Raw genomic sequence first — 17,064 nt, forward strand, 5'->3', positions numbered from 1 at the left:
TAGGGATGATACTGGGTGCGTCGCATTCCTATGCTGCATCCCTGCATTGTGAAACTGTCAGAGAGTGGTGTTACCAATTTTGGCGTAACACTGCGCACTGCCAGATTCTTGTAAATATGCCCCTGAGTGCCATCTGCATAAAGCAAATTGCTTTCTGGTGGAGTGGCGAGACTACTACTCAAGATTAAGAAGGGAAGGGGGATAGAAGATACTTGAAATAGGCTGTAAGATAGACTTTCCATATATGAATAATAAGGTGGCAATGCAGCTACTTGGGATATTACTGTGAAGAAAGATCTCATCCACTCAGGAATTTGCACTCAGTTATTTCCACATCCAAGAGTCAACTTCCTGAAGAGTGTCGAATGGGATTGATAGTATCAGAATCAATATCAGAATCAGAAAAACAAGTTCAATAAGATCAACATCCTAACCTTGCCTGAATGTACCAGTCTCCTCAGATCATCCAGACCAGAGAGCACTACCAGCATAGTGCTACATACCAATTGAAAACCGACTTTACAGTCATCATATGTCATATTTTTTGCTCTGTAGTTGTGTAATAGTCAAATTTTCCTGGAGCTTCTTTAGTCAAGTAATCAAGGAAAAAGAATTAAAAGTGTTGCACTCAAGAGTTTTAAGAGAGGGTTCTTTAATAGTTGTTTGACACCAGCAGCTTTTCATAGGCCAGGAAAGACATCCTGGGACAATGAGCTGTTGAAGAGGTAAAGAAGAAAGTCTTTGTTACATTTACGGACTCATTGCATCATACTTGCTTTATATATGTCATAGGGCATACCAGTCTGACAACAATAGGTAAAACGTCCCCTAGGAGTTTTTGGGTGAAAGGAATACATGTTGTCATACAAAGGTCTGAGTTGTTTAACTGAGGAGCCTTGAGGGGCGTACATAGAAGAGGAATAACATCCTTCACTATACACTCCCTAGTCAAGAAGATCTCTGAAAACACATGCCATGTCAATGCAGATTTTTTAGGAATTGACACTAGACTTGCCGTAGAGGGTTTCTTAGCTCCAAAAAGATGTGCAAAATGTCCTTTGATCGATTTGGGGATGATCTGATAGGGCTGGAAAAACAGACTCATTTAGCTTCCTTTATTTTGTTTTTATGTTAGGAAGCAGACACCAGATAAGCAGTTATAATGGCCAGATTATAACCACTTCACTCTCCCTTGAATCTCTTAAGAGAGTTTAAGGTCTCTGTTTCAGAACAAGAATCAAACAGTGTTTCTAATGTAGTGAGGCATCCAGTGCTGCCCTGAAGCTGGCATTTAAGAGGTGACAGGAGTTATTGGGTGATTCTCACCCAAGGTATTGGAAACGCTTCAGTACCTGACTGACTGTAGTATAGAGTACCATAGAGTCAAGAATCAGATTCTTGCATTTATGCTTTAAAATTGATGTACAGGACTTCATAGTCTGTACCCACTCAGGGATTATAATGTTAAATGGGATTGAGGTCCAGGGAAAGTAGATAGCTGGAATACTGAAATGAAGTAAGGGGAGCAAAGATTTGTTTTAGAAGTGCCCTACAGAGTGTGTGGGTTCAGGGTTATTTGGCTCTATATTTATTACTGCCGCAGGTGAAATCTCCAGAGGAACACTAAATCTTTGTTCTGTAAAGCTAAGGATGCCATTTCAGCTGTAACTGGGGTATGATCTGCGGTGGAGCCATGAGGTGGTCGGTACACAAGCACACCATGCAGGTGAACGGAGCCTGTGGTAACGTCAAACTGAAGGGATTCACACTCAGCCTCAAAATGATCAGAAGGCAAATGAATAGCAAAAGAAGAGTGCACCAGTATCTCATTAATGTTGATGCACCACTGGCTGCATGTAACTTTGTATAGAAAGCCGATAAACATCACAGATTCTCATTACAATCAGTGGCTGCCAGTTTAGCACTATATGAAACACAGTCTTATAACTGGGCAATCCTGTTTTATTTTTAAACCTATAGTCGCTGATAAACTCAACCGAAAGGAAAACAGCCCTTGTCAGTGTAAACAAATAAACACTAATAAACACCTGCACAACCACAAACCAAAATGTAATTCAAAGAAAGGAACGTGAAAAATAATGAGCCTGAAAGGAACGTGAAAGATAATAAGACTGAAAGGTCCAACACACTGGGCCCGATTCAAAGAATGAACTTAAGACTAAATCCTAAACTTACTACTATTTGGTATTCACAGAATGCACTTACTACTTTCGGGATTCACAGAGTGAACTTACTACTTTCGGGATTCACAGAATGAACTTACTACTTTCGGTATTCTCAGAATAGATTTAAGACTACTAACTTTACGTCCGCACTCGGGCCGTAAATTCCGGGCCGGAGGCGTAGTTTCCGGCCCGGAGGCGGGGCTTCCGGCTTGGGAGCGGAGCTTGCGGCCCGGAGGTGGAGCTTGCGGCTTGGAGGCGGAGCCTCCGGCTCAGAGGTGCGGATTTAGCCATGGCTGAAATCTCCACCTCTGGGCTGCAAGCTCCGCCTCTGGGCCACAAGCTCCGCCCCCAAGCCGGAATTTATGGCCCGAGTGCGGACGTAAAGTTAGTAGTCTTAAATATATTCTCTGAATACCAAAAGTAGTAAGTTCATTTTGTGAATCCCGAAAGTAGTAAGTTCACTCTGTGAATCCCAAAAGTAGTAAGTGCATTCTGTGAATACCAAATAGTAGTAAGTTTAGGATTTAGTCTTAAATTCATTCTGTGAATCGGGCCCAGTGTAACTTTGTAGAAGATTGCAGGAATATAGACTGGTCTAAAATTGTTCTGCTTGAGTTTTGTTGTTTAGGGATGTCACTAAAATATTGTTTCTTTTTTACTTTTTCTGGCAGCTTTGTACGCTCGGATTAAAAATGTAGTGTTTGGAAGCATGTTTTGGGCATGATCTAATTGTTTTCTACACACTAGAGAATTTGAGAATATTAAAATCATGTTTGATTTTATGGCAGTGTTTAACTTTTACTGATTGGTGAAATGGATGGCTTATAAGACTCTTGGCCAGTATGTACTATCAAATGTACCCACTGACAAAGAATGGGTAGAACTATTTGATACATCAGCTTTTCAAACACGCCATTATTGATAGCAGGTCACCTACCAAACACCCCAGGCTTTAAACTATCAATGAAAGGTGTAGTGACAGCTACCTGTAAAAAGAGTGCTGTCACTATGCACAACGGATTGTGGTGAAAACACAACACAACACTTTCCACATAAAAACAAAATTCATAGCTGCAAAGTGACCCATTGTTATGTGTGATACCTCAGCTTATCCTGGCTTTTTACCCAACTGGGATTTACTGGTGGGGTTTTCAGCCCATAGTTACAACTTCAAGTCCCATAATACAATCTGATGTCTGATGAAATGTCAGGAATGACTGGAAGTGGGGCACTTGTCCTGCATTGGTTTCACTCCTTCCTGCGGGATAGGAAGCAGGCTGTGTCCCTCCCCCCGTTTCAATCGGCCTTCTCCCCGGTGATCCATGGGGTGCCTCAAGGCTCGTCCATCAGCCCGATTTTATTTAACGTCTACCTAAAACCACTGATTACGTTAATAAAATCCCACAGGCTAAAAACAATTAACTATTCCGACGACACTCAGCTCATCCTCTCTTGGGAGGGTGAGGAATCGATTCCTTTGGAGTCGTTTCATGACTGTCTGCGAGACACGGCTGGCTGGCTACACAATAATTCCCTACAGTTCAACGCCTCCAAAACCGAGGTTCTGTTCTGTGCCGGAAGTCGTATTCCTCGCCCGTTCCCGGCGGAGTTTTGGCCCCCTGAAACCCTGGAGAAGCCACAGCCGGTCACCACTGTTTGCAATCTGGGTGTTATGATGGACAACAAACTCAGTATGGAAGCCCAGGTTGCGAAAACAGTGTTCACCTGCTCTGCCCTTATCCGATCACTTCGCAAGATTTGCCACTCCTTCCCTCACAGGCCCGGGCCTTAATAGTCAGGTGCACCATTCTTAGTCGGCTTGACTATTGTAATGCGCTGTTGCTCGAGGCCCCGTCTGTGCTGCTAGACAGACTCCAAAGAGTTCAAACTGCCGCTGCCAAACTGGCCCTGGGCTGGCATAGGAGATCCTCGGCCACGGCGGCAATGGCCGAGCTTCATTGGCTCCCTATGAAACAGCGAGTTGCTTTTAAATCTCTCTGTCTTGTTTTTAAAGCTTTGCATGGAGTTGGGCCCGGCCCCCTGCAATCTATGTTTGACTGGTACATTCCAACCAGAGCTCTTCGATCTACAACGGCCTGTCTTGTTAAAGTACCAAGATTTAAAAAAGTCAGGACAGGAGGAAGATCTTTCAGGGTTGCAGCAGCGAAACTCTGGAACAACTTGCCTTTGGATGTCCGTCAAACAAGTGAACTTCTCCCTTTTAGGAAACGGGTCAAAACTTGGCTGTTTCCAAAATGTTAACTGCTGATTATTTAACTGCTGTCTCCCAGTGCATCTTTCTTAGGAGTTATCTCAGCGCCAGGATACCTGTAAGGTGATAGCTGCGCTATATAAATGTTTTAAATAAATAAATAAATAAATAGACACTTGGCAGCTATGAGTTACGTCCACACAACAGCAGCACTACCTTAATGTAGTCAGTCAAAGAGTGTAGAAAAGCAAATGAGCATGCTTTATAAGCATTAAGGTTCAGGTGTCTTAGATAGAAGGGCTACAAATTAATCTGAGTTAATTCAAAATGTTAATGGTTTTATAAGGTACAATGCAATTGGCAGGATTGATCACAGGCACAAATATGGTGACAATCACATAGGGATGCTGCAACATGCACCTCCACACAACAAATGGCATCAGATTTCACGCAAAACATACAGATCAGGTCAGCCTTGGAGTGGACCAGCCACAACCGTCACACACCTGTGAATGGTCTCCAACTGTTTTCTGGAATTTATTTTTAAAAACATTTGAATATAGCACTCTTACTTTTTTAATCCATTAATGTTCTGTAAACCAGACAGCTTGCTGGCTGAGTGAGTACAAGAGGTAATGAAATATGAGAGAGGGTAATGAGATGTGAGTGTGAATGAGGCTACAATACTCAGACTTTCTATGCTTAAAACATAAGTCCACTGGACACACTGCCAATGGGAACATATTATATATCCCACATTACTTCTTTAAATTAAATGTGTGCTTCATAATAATCACTGTAAAAAACATGTTCTGTAAACACTGTGAAGACACAGCTTGGGGGTTAGGCAACTGAATAAACACTGTTAAGCACAAATGTCAAAGGATTTGCAAAACACTGAGAAAACACTTCTGAAATTCACAAAAAATAAACACTGAAACCAGGACAGCCTACGAATAACATTAATTTCCAATATTTTTCCTATATCTTCTCCTTACTGTTAATGTAATTTGGTTAAAATCTAGTTCCTGAGGGCTTTATGTGAATGTAATTCATCTCTGCTGCTAGTTCCTGAGTGTGAGCTGTTGTTTTTATGACGTCAGTGCTTTGGGTTCAGATTACATATCTGTCTGGGGTATCAAATCTACCACCCTCACATATGTGATAAGACTTGCTGGATTTCACACTTCACAAAAGAATATTCTGATTTATGTTTATGGACATCCCATAGTTCTATATGGTTTATATAAGGTCAGCCACTGATGATTAAGGTTTTGTCACATTTTTTACCATATGTTTGAGTGGGGCACTGGCCCAAGAGAACAATGTACAATGTGAAAATGAGGGGCATATTATCAACAAATAGCGATATTTATCGCTAAGTATGCTTAGCGGCAATTTTTTTATCGCCGCGCATCACCGGATTTTATCGCTGAGATAACGTGCTATTAGCAACGTTTATCTCAAAAGCGATAAAATTCCCGGCGATAGCGGCAAAATCCGTGAATATCGCTGAGAATACAGCGATATTCACACATTATCGCTAACAGGGTCTTAGCCATTATATCCACCTCTCATTGGATATAATGGCTAAGAACTGGTCTGATATTTCCATCGCTACGCCTGTGTTGGTACTAGGCGATAGCGATGCGAGCGACTGCTTTCAGTCACTAACAGGTTGGGTACGCCCACTTTGCATGTCATTAGCGATAAATATCGCTGACATGCAAAGCGGGCCCCAAACCGCTCGCTATCGCCTACAAGCTGTCGCTAACTGCTGTTAGCGACAGCTTGCTAATAGGGTGATAGAATTATCGCCGCTTAGCGGCCGAAAACGGCCGCTAAAGCGGCGATAATTTCCTATCGCCCCCCTTGATAATATGCCCCATGGTGTTTCCATCCCCTTCTATGCCTCCGCCTATGGTCGTGTACGCTGTAGAAAAAGCAAATTATGCTGCATAATGCTCCACATTTTGTGATAGCATTACTTCATTATTTTTTCATTTTACACATGTTAAGATTTTCTGAGTATTGGCTGCATCTCATTCGTACCAGTTTAACACCCAAATTAGCAATAAGCAACAGAAAGGTGACAAGTCAAACTTTGCAAAGGGCCTTCCACATTGCAGCAACCTGTTTCCCTGCATTTGTAGTAACTTTTGAACTATTTGAGCTAGAATCATATTTTGTTGTTAAAACATGCAGGTTATGCTACAGATGATGAGTTGTGTGGCAAAAGCAGCACATCTATAACTAAGCAAAAAACACCAATGCCACACAATCGCATAATTCCAGTGGCCCTTCCTATGACACAAGCTATGAATAAATGGTAAAAAGGATAAATGAAAAAGTAAAAACGATGAAAATGCTGTGTCGGGGAGAGGTCCTCATTGGTGAACAACCTTAGAAAAAGAATGACGTCTGACATGCTGAGACCATAGAAAATATTTAGCGGGAAAACAAGATTACAAGGGAATACACTACTTCCACATGGAGGGAACTCTGCATCTGTGGACATAGTTTCCTGGCTAGGAAAATGTTTTGATAGAATTAATGACTTTCATAGTCTATTTTTATATCACAAATTACTTTTTTAGCTGGTGCTGCCGTTGCCTTTTACCTATGCATTCACAGCTGGAAACCTGGATTGTGTTATATTATTTAATGCTATAGAGGCACTTAGGGATTTCCTAGCGGATGCACAGATTGCTACATCAAGTGAATACAACGCATGCTTGAAGGAAGTGAGCGGTTTACAGGGGATTGCACTGTATACACAGTAGGGCTTTGGTATGTTTTCAGAACCACTTACATTTCTTATGAAGGGAAAAAATAATATAACGTGTAGGCATACTCAAATTACAAAAGAAAACATGTAGTCGTCTACTTCGATGAGAAATACACCCTGAAATTGATTGATTATACTGTTTTTAAAGTGATTCAATATGTAGCTCAAAACCTTTCAAATACAATCAGAAGTTTAGATCTCATCAATATGCTGCTGTCCAGGACATAATGCGTGACATCACTAATGGCCTAAATGATGGCATGAGGAAAGCATACATGTGATGGGTGAAATGCTTGCAAATAGTCCTCTGCCACTGTAATAGTGGACTAGCCAGCCTTATGCCGCCCATGGCGGCCCCTGTGTTTGCCACCCTTGGCAGCAGAATGTAAGAGCGGGAGACGGGCTCTGCTGGCGATTCCTGCGACCGCCACTTGTGACGGCCGCAGGTAAGAGCGGGAGACTGGATATCGCTGCCCCTAAAACTCAGCCCGCCGGGGGCGGACCGCTCGCCTGCCCAGGGCTTTAAGTGGGCCGGGTCCTGCCTGTGCTCAGCACTGGCAGTTCTTAAAAGCAGGCGCAGAGACGGGTCCATATGGGGCTCTCCATTTTCACTCTCACCCTCAGAAAGGAAAAAAAAAATCTTAACTGTGCAGCAGTTCACTGTTTTTGATGCAACTTTTATTATTTTGCAGCTCTATATTGCAAAACCGGAAGTGCTTTGCACGAGCACCAACAAGGACATATTCATATATTTTTTTAGTAGGCACAGGCGATTTGCCCAGAAATACATGATGGTGAGCCGACAGTAAGACTCAAACCTGCTTCCTCAGTGCCAAAGGTGGCAGCTCTAGCCATAACGCACAACCTCTTGCGCAAGAACTAAAGCATTTTCAATATTATATACAGCGAAGCAGGGTCGGTTCTAGGATTTTTGGGGCCCCGGGCAATGGGGAAGGTGTGAGGACCCTCTAATTTATATAAGTATCTCCTTCTGGGCTTGGAAACTTTTTTGTGTAGACTCCTCCTGGGCAGCAACTCCTCCTCTCAGCCACCTATAAGCACCTCTTTTACAGCTCAGACCTCGCTGAAGGTGTGAGAATTGCTGGGGGGTGAGAGTTAAAACTGTGGGGTTGACAAAGTGCTGACAATGGGAGTCCTGCTGTGTCTCTGAATGGGCAGCCCAAGCCGTGTCCCCCCTATCCTAGGCCTTCCCACTCCATCCCTTAGAGGCCCAGGGAGAGAGTCTCCTCCCATATACCCAATTGTAAAAAGACACCGTTCTTTCAATTGGATCGACAGGGGTACCTGAGGACCAATGGGGTGTTGCAATGGTGAGGGGTCCCATGCTGCTAGGCTGAGTGGGAGGCCCTGGGCAGCTGCCCACAGTGCCAATGCCTAGCGCCGGCCCTGCAACAAAGCCATAGTTGTATGTATGCATGTAGCATATTTATCTTATACAACTAACAACCTTTGACAAAGCCAATAGTCCTGGCTTGTTGTAGGTGTAATGTTACTTGTATGATAAATGTGGAGGCAATAACAGAAGCAGCAAAATATTAGTCGGGCGGCACATTATGCTGAGCACAGATTTTTAGCTTACATTTCACGTCCTAAATTATATTGGCCACGCCCCTTTGAAAGACCCCCCCCCCCCCCGTTTTTTTATCCAACTAAAAGCCCGGGCCCCACCCCACCCCCTTTGCTACCCACTGCACTGTAGTCACTGGAAGCAGCATTCCAAAGTGGTTTACCAACTGTTTGCCATATTATTAAGACCGGCGATAACATTATCGCCGCTTTAGCAGCAGGAAACTGCAGCTGAAGCGGCGATAAGGGGCATACTAATATAATATGTCCTTATGAATTCCCATAGAAGCCCAGGTTCATACCAGCTTGATCCTTGTGATTAAATGACATCAGACCCTGGTATGGGCATACCCATTGCATACATCACAAATGACATCTTACAAAACACCCCATGACCCAGATATGGCATCAACATGACGCTACAGGCCTCATGCAGAGTGCCCTTGGTTTTACCTTGTTTCTCCCCTGAGGTACCAACACTCGCAGATTCACTGACTCTGAGAGCAGTCCTACTGGGTGTTACTTTTGAGACCCTGAGTTTTTTTTTGCAGGTTTGTATAGCTGGAACTTGCCCCCAAGGTATTGGGGCGCTTGTCATGACCACCAGTTATATTACACAAGGACATACTCATTTTTGACAGCCACAGGGAGATTAGGTGATGTGCCGACGCCGAGACTCAAACCAGATTCCCCAACTGCAAAGTCGACAGCTCTGGCCAGTTCGCCACATCCTTTCCCCGGCTACCCTTAGAACCCTGTGAATTGGCAATTCCGGTTCCGCTTCCCCTTGTTATTCCTTATTACGTAACCAGTAATTCATCTGTAGACCAGCTACTTCTAGCAGTTGGAGAAATACTCCTCATCCGCAGATTTACGACAAATCATGTCATCGAGATCTAGTCTGTCTCCCATTATCAGCTGAATCGATTACCACAAGCTGCCCTACATCTTTAATCACAAGGACATCACTTTCCCTTTGCTGAGGCTTAGTTCTAAGCTGCAGCACCTACAACCTGTTTGCATAACTTTTAACATGGAAAAAGTGACCTACGGAAGGCGCAAGGGGCTTGTATATAAGCCCCAAAATATGCATAAATGAAACAGTGCATAGATGTTGGCTATTTCCTTAGCAGTTGTAGAACTCGCTGTTACTGCATGTAGTGAATAGGTGGTGGCACTTTAAGTGCCCTTGCAGATGTGCACACGATTTATGCATCAGCACAGGAAATATGCACTCTTAAGTGCCACGAAGAGCTCAGTCTTGAACTTGTGCTAGATAAAATACCAACGAAGAGCAACCTATGCTCTACATCTACCTTTAAGCCTCTGGGATGCTATGGTGATGATGGCTGAGGCAGGGTGTAGATAATGATGGCCGTGAGTCATGGAAGACAGGCATGAGTGGGGCTGTGATTCAAAGAGGCTGTGGACTCTGCATTCAGTACCTACTGATCTGTATGTCACTGGCGAGGCAGATACCTATCTTGCCCCGAGGCTCTGTCTTCAAGCCGATGAGTTTCTGATGACTTTAATCTTTCTTAAACTGACAGAGGTCATAGTCTTTGTCCCTAAGACTAAATTGAACTTGATGCTGATGGACACGTGCACTTTTATCTTGCATACCAACAAGGGTCAGGCATAAAAATGTGGCCAACATTTTTACCAATAAAAAAGCCTTAGTTGGGAAGGTAGAGAGAGTAATAAGTCACAATCACAAAACAATCATGACTTATTTGCCTTGCCCTGCTGGTGATCCTGCCACATGCCATGCTCTGTTGAAGGGTGGGATCCCAAATTCACAAAAAATGTTTTCACCTTTATGTTCTGGGTTGTCTAAGTGCAGTGGATTTGTTGTACTTAGGCATTTTTGGTAAACACTGATTTACATATTATTTATGCTGGAGTTGGGCGACCTGAGTCAATGAATTGACAAAAACCCTAAAGATGCCTTTGCAGGAGTTTATGAAGAGATTCTCAGCCTAGTATAATGACGGTGGGGCAGGACAGCGACAAGGTGACTATTGCATGAATGACCACACTAGTTCAGTATTCCCCCAGAGCGGAAGAGACTTCCGCACTGGGGCCACTCTCTCTCTTCCCCTTCTTGCCGCTGTACAAGATATCACTTCTACAACCGCACACTATTTCGTCTTGCCTAGGCCACCATCATGGAGATCCCCCCGAAAAGGAGATCTCCACCGCAATTCCAACAGCAACCAACCTCCTTTGATTGCCGCCTCTGGAGTAGGGGTTGTGTATTCCCCTTAGGTGCAAGTACTTTGGGTTTTTGTCTACATTCGAACTAGTTAATATTCTGCGATTATATTGTCTTCCATTGCCCTGCTTTTTAATTTGTTTTTTTAATCTGGAATCACTTTGATTTCACCTGGGCAGAGTGTACAGGCACATATTCTGTGCCTGCTACCCTTTGCTACTCCTGATAAGTCATGTGACTTTTCTCGTATTACCAGTGGTTAATTTGTAAAAAAAAAATAGGTGCCGGGGCTCTTATCAGGAGGCCGCTTGCGCCACCCCATTTGTCCTGTTAGCACTGCCTAATAAGAACCAACTACTAACCATGAAAGTGGGGAGAGAATGTTACGTAATGGCCAGGGCTGCTGACTTTAAAGCTGGCGAATCAGGTTCCAGCGTCGGCTCAACATCCTGTGAGCCTGGGCAGATCGCGTAATATTCCTGTGTACTTAACTGGGGCTCATGAAAAGCACTAATGTTGACGATAAAGTGCTGGTGCTGAGCACTAGAAACCACTGGCTCATATTAATGCTATTCCCCAGTTCATCACTGTTGGGACGGGAAGTCTTCTGCATGTCTCTGGAGGGGGTGCTTACCCTGCCTTATGCTAATCTCCACGCAAGTCACTTGAAAGCTACTGTATGGATTCTGGATCCTACCTCAGTGAGCATGACAATCATACATGTCCACTGAGGGTCTCCCCGTTTACATGGATTGAGACACTAGAGCTTGGCTCTGAGGTCAATGGGCATGCACTGTGCACCCATATTTTTCAGAGAAAGGCTACTGCCCTCTCTACCCAGTCTATGGTAAATTGACAGTGGTGGCAGCAATAAATCTATAGTCAGGAGGGGTGAGTCACTAGCCACCTCCGATCAAGTCTGCAGTCTGCCCCTTGCTTTGGGTCCTGTTGCCTTTGTCTATCTGAGGTGCGTTTGAGAGTCAGTAGGTTCAATGGGGACAGATGGCGAGTTGAGCAATTGTGTGTAATGCGAGCTGTTCTCCTGGACATCCCAGCTCTCCGTGCCCCTCCCAATTCCATGGAGAGGCCCGATGCCCTGGGGTAGATGCAGCTCTTATCTGGGTTTTTCTGTACTAACTCTACAAAGAGGACCCTCCTCCCTGGTCAGTGCTTCCTGGTCTGCAGTTAATTAAAATTCCTCTTTAGGAAATAGCACAGGCTGGTCCAGGGGAAGACAGTAGGTCATCTTTTGCATACTTTGGTCACACAGTGAACACACCATATATCTGTTTTGTGATTGGGTGGGAATCAGGATTGAAATGTAGCAGACCCTCTGATTGGATCAGCCTATCAAACAGAAGTGATAAAAGTCTGGCCTTAGTGGTCAGTTGTTGTACAAGACTGGTCTATGACTGAAGAGGTGGCTCACACCACATCCGCCCAAAGGAAGCCAGCCCAACCCGTGGTTTGAAGGCAAGATAAGACACTTGCTTACTGCGTCTGGAACTTGAGGACGTTTTCTCTATGACTGATGGATTTTGCTGCAAAGGAATGTGTCAGTTGGACAAGGAGCAAGGGCATCAGCAGCACAGAGACCAGCTGTTTCTGTGAGACTTGTTCATCAAGGAAATTGCAGACAGCTGCACAAGGAGGAAAGGAAGCTTGCAGCACATCAAGGGATACAGAGAAGGGAAAGCTTGATCCCAGTCCTTGAAGGTGAGCTCGCTTTGCCCAGAACCCTGCCCTCTGCTGTGGGAGCAATTAGCGAGTCGCAAAACTGGATGTACAACAGTGTGTTTAACACGGTTTGCAATTCCCAATGGGGTCGCAAATTGCGAGGCTCATGAATAATAATGAGCCTCTCGCAATTTACGAGCTTATTGGGAATGGCAGGCCCTACCAGGACGGGTGGCCTGCTGGGCTCAGAAGACCCCCATGTGACTGCTTTTAAATAAAGCAGTTTTTTTAAATTGCAGCCCGTTTTCCTTAAAACAGGATGCATTTAAAAAAAAAAAAAAAACGTTTTCATTTCATTTTTTGAGGACAGGTAATGGTCCGTGGGACAACTGCCTGCCCTTAAAAAATATTTTCAGAGCCTATCACAAAGGGGAAGGGGTCCCCTGGGGACCCCTTCCCATTTGCGTCTCAATTACCACCCTCTTGAAGAGGGTGGTTATTGCGAGGGTTTTGCAACTGCAATTGAAGTTTCAAAATATTCGTACAAGGGTTAGAGAGTCGCTATTTGGAAGGGAACACCCCTTCCAAATAGCGAGTCTCTAAACACTTTTTTGCGAGTCGCAATTCATTTGCGACTCGCAAAATTGTGTTAATACATGGCCATTCCAATTTTAGCATGCGCAAACGGGTCGCTAACCCATTTGCACATGCTATAATTGGTCGTACAGCTGGTCCCAAGTTATTAGTGCCAAAAAGAAACAGTAATAAGCTCAGCAGTACACATGGCCAACTACTGGAAACAGTAATACGTCAAATTGCCAACAACTGGCACAGCAGCATTCTCCCATAGAAAGTAATGGAGGTAGGGACTTAAAATATAATTTAAAATTAAGATAACAGTGCTATAATATTTTTCTATTTTGGTCTACACAAAATTAATTAACATTAATATTTAAGATAAAAGTAAGTTTTTGAGAAGAGACAACCTACTTACCATGAATTGAAAAATGTGATCTCTATGATTATCTGGCTGTGCCACACGAGGTATATTGGCCTAACCGAAAGGACAGTGGAATTGAGGTTGCAGTACCAATGCAGTACAATTAGAAATTAGAAACTGATAACAAAACTAGTCACCTTTTTATCTTGGTCATCTCTGGTGACTTGAAATTTATTGTAATGGAAAGGTTTTTTGTTCCTCAAAACCGCACTGCATGTCACTTTAAAAAAGAGCAGAATAGGCACTATACTGAGAGGAACCTAATGCGAGATGTACAGGAGAAGCAGGGAACTAACTCAAATAGGGGGCATATTTTCACCAGCAACTCCAAGAAGAGGCATATAATGTATGTGCTTGTCCCTTGGTCCTAGCCTCACACCGCTCAAATAACTACATACAGAATGGGAGGTGGACCTAAAGCACACTTTGTCAGAGAAGGAGTGGGAGAACATTAGGGCGAGGGCTACACAGGTTTCAATTTGTACTCAATACAAAGAAAACAACCACAAAATCCTGACCTGTTGGTTTTTTACCCTAGTTTGGTTGAGGGCAATGCTGAGGATCTCGGAGTTGTGCTGGTCGGGTTGCCAGATGAGGGAGGCGTTACTTCATTTGTGGTGGGCATGCCCATGGGTCATACTTTATTGAAAGGAACTAATGGCTCTCTTGAAAGCAGTGACAGGGATGACGCTACCATTAGACGTCACAGCTATTCTCTTGGGTCATCCCAGAGAGGACAAAGTATACCTCATCTGTACCCCCCACAGGCATAGTAATAGCACTTGTTTTGTTGGCAGGAAGGGAAACACTCTCCAGTTATTGTAAACAACAAGAATTCTCCCCTCCCCTGGTGCTGTAGTTGACAAACATATGGCCCATATACAAAATGGATCCAACCAAGCAGATAAGATACAACGATTTGAGAAAATATGGAAACCCTTTGAAATCTATGTGAATGGCCAGTTCAGGGTGTGGGGTGGTGGATAGCCCAACATGCATCTGTCTTTGTTAGGAACGGTGGTTTGCATAGGATCTCAGGCTTGACTGCCTTGTCTGGCGTCATAAACTCAGCAGAGGGACTGTCTTCACCATGTCTACTGGGTCCAAGCTTTCCGACAAGTGATCCCAAATAGGTTAGGTAGGAGGCTATTTATTGATACTTTGGGTCGATCCAAGAATATAGTTAAGCAACACATATCCCTGGGTGTACCTTATGGGCAATGGATGGCACATGTCCTGTTTTCCTTTCAGTTCTTCTTCCCCTATCCAGGTCCCAATGCCTAAGTTCCACAATATCCCTGAGACTTAGGGGAGAGTGAAAGGGCAATGGTCAGATTCCCCTAGCACCCTCACGCGCCAGCACATCAGGTTTGTTTGATTTTTTATTTCTCTTCTTTTCTTGTTCTTTTTTTAATTTCTGTTTATAGTTTATATCATGTTTGTACTCATGTACATTTTTTAAAGAACGGTACAGCATCACTGTTTAAAACTCAATAAAGCTACAGTTAAAAGAACAGTGAAGAATTTGATTTCCACACTTAAAAGCCATGCGCTGGATTTAAATGACAACATAGAATTGGGTAGTTTGATATAAACATGAGTTACAGTTGCCATTCATGAGACCCTGCCATGGAGACTAAGAAAGTAGACATCATTTTAGGCAGATATTCTCCTAAACATTATGACATTTCAACAGTACTGCCAAAAATATCAACTAATAAATACTCGTATGTATGTTACATTAAAATACGTTCTTTGACCTCTTTTATATCACTGCCCTTCATATACATGGCTTAAAGAAATTCAAATGAAGACCATCTCCTTCCTAAGATGATAGCCTTAGGCTTCGAGAGGTTTGAAAAATCTTTGTGCCCGCGTCACATGATGGGCACGGCATACAAGGGATATGGAGAATTTTGCCTTCGTGGTAGGGAACCAACATGGATGTATGACGTTACAATGCATGCTTTTACCACGCATGCTGTTACAACGCAGTTTTTACAACGCAAACCTTTACAACGCATAGTGCTTTGGGGTGCTGGATAGTGAATAGTTGAATTTACTATTCCATCTCCAGTCCCCGTGGACACTAGGGAAGGTGTTGGGTAGTAAATTAAATCTATTCCCTATCCTAGAGCGCCCCCCCAGCGCAATGCGTTGTAATGGTTTTCGTTGTAAAACCTGCATTGTAAAAGCACTGCATTGTAAAAGTTTCGTTGTAAACGATGTTTCCCAACCAACATGCACTTGTCCACATGAGTATCATTACATTTGTGTTTCCGCATCGCCTAGGTGCATGCCATGCCACACCTTGCCACTGTGATGTGAAGGCATGGAGAGGTCACATGCATAAATTAAAATCACCAAAATGCACTGGTGATGCAGCACTATGGAACACAACCATTGTGTGGTCTCTGTAAATAACAAGGGCTGTCTTCTAAGGGATTCCTCATGAATAAATCAGGTACTGATATGTTCTTAGCCTAAGGCACAATTTCAATCAATCAATCAGGGATTTGTGAAGCGCACTACTCACCCATGAGGGTCTCAAGGTGCGGGGGGGAATTCGAGCAGCTCCGGCCCATCCCCAAAGCCAGGTCTTGAGGCTCTTCCTGAATGCTTGCTGTGTGGGTGTTCTTCTGATGCTGAGGGGGAGTTCGTTCCAGGTCTTGGCCGCTGTGTAGGAGAATGATCTACCTCCCATTCTGGCTCTGTGGATGCATGTAATTACGGCCAGGGCAAGGTCTGAGGTGCGGAGGTTCCTCTTGGGGCGCAGAAGGAGATTCTTTCATTGTGAGGTATTGGGGTCTGCGGCTGTGGAGGGCTTTGTAGGTATGTGAGCATCTTGAAAGTGATTCTCTTTTTGACAGGGAGCCGGTGGAGGTCTTGTAGGTGCTGGGTGATGTGGTCTTATTGTTGCTGCAGCATTCTGGACTGTCTGGAGTTTGTGGAGCAGAGACTTGTTGATTCCAGCTTATAGGGCGTTCCCGTAGTCAAGTCTGCTGGTTATGAGTGCATGGGTCACTGTTGTTCTGAACTCTTGGGATCCATTTGAAGGTCTTGCGGAGTATGTGGAGGGCATTAAAGCAAGTGGATGGTACAGCATTGATCTTTCAGTTCATGGTGAAGGAGGAGTCAATTATGATGCCGAGGTTGCGGGCATTGGTCCATGGGTGTGGGAGGGTTGCCGAGGGCAAGGGGCCCCAAGGTGTTGTTCCATGCAGAGAGGGTGGATCCAAGGACTTCCGTTTTCTTCGAGTTTAGCTTCATGCTGCTGCTGCTCATCCAGGATGTGATGTCCTTGATTCCTACCTGGAAACTGTGTCTGGTGATGTTGGGTTCCTTAGTGAGGGAGAGGATGAGCTGAGTATCATCGGCGTAGGATACTATGCCGAGTCT

This window comes from Lissotriton helveticus, chromosome 9 (assembly GCF_964261635.1).
Source record: "Lissotriton helveticus chromosome 9, aLisHel1.1, whole genome shotgun sequence".
Lineage (NCBI taxonomy): Eukaryota > Metazoa > Chordata > Amphibia > Caudata > Salamandridae > Lissotriton > Lissotriton helveticus.